The 370-nt window shown below is 58.9% G+C and overlaps 1 pseudogene; it reads right to left on the bottom strand.

Annotated features, from left to right (window-relative positions):
- LOC104988334 overlaps window positions 1–370 on the bottom strand; it is a 10,771-nt pseudogene that overhangs the window by 9,441 nt on the left and 960 nt on the right.

The following is a 370-nucleotide window of genomic DNA, read 5'->3' as shown; positions in this document are numbered from 1 at the left end:
TCCCTCCCCGGGGACACCTCGAGAGGCAAGCGGAGTTCCATGCCTCAACACAAGACGAGGCCTGACTCTCCTGTCCCCAGTCTGCAGGGACCCTGCGATCGGAGTCTGAAATCAGAGGAACCCTGAGGTTCCTGCCTCAACTGGAGATGAGGCCCTCTTCCAATGCACCAAACCCCGTGGAGTCCCGAGTGGCCCCTCCCACCCCCAGTTTCCCTGACTTCTCAGAGCCACCATGAAAAGCTCCCTGAGGTCACCTGCACAAGTCGAGGGAAGCCAGGGTTTCCTGCCTCAACACGATAAAGGCCTCGAGAGACCTTCTTCAACACGTCTCGAGGCCAGATTCCCCTACCATGACTCGAGAGCAATGACG

This window comes from Bison bison, unplaced genomic scaffold (assembly GCF_000754665.1).
Source record: "Bison bison bison isolate TAMUID 2011002044 unplaced genomic scaffold, Bison_UMD1.0 scf7180017864124, whole genome shotgun sequence".
Classification (NCBI taxonomy): Eukaryota; Metazoa; Chordata; class Mammalia; order Artiodactyla; family Bovidae; genus Bison; species Bison bison.
The sequence above is the reverse complement of the archived record's forward strand: the minus strand, read 5'-3'. Positions and strand labels throughout refer to the sequence as shown.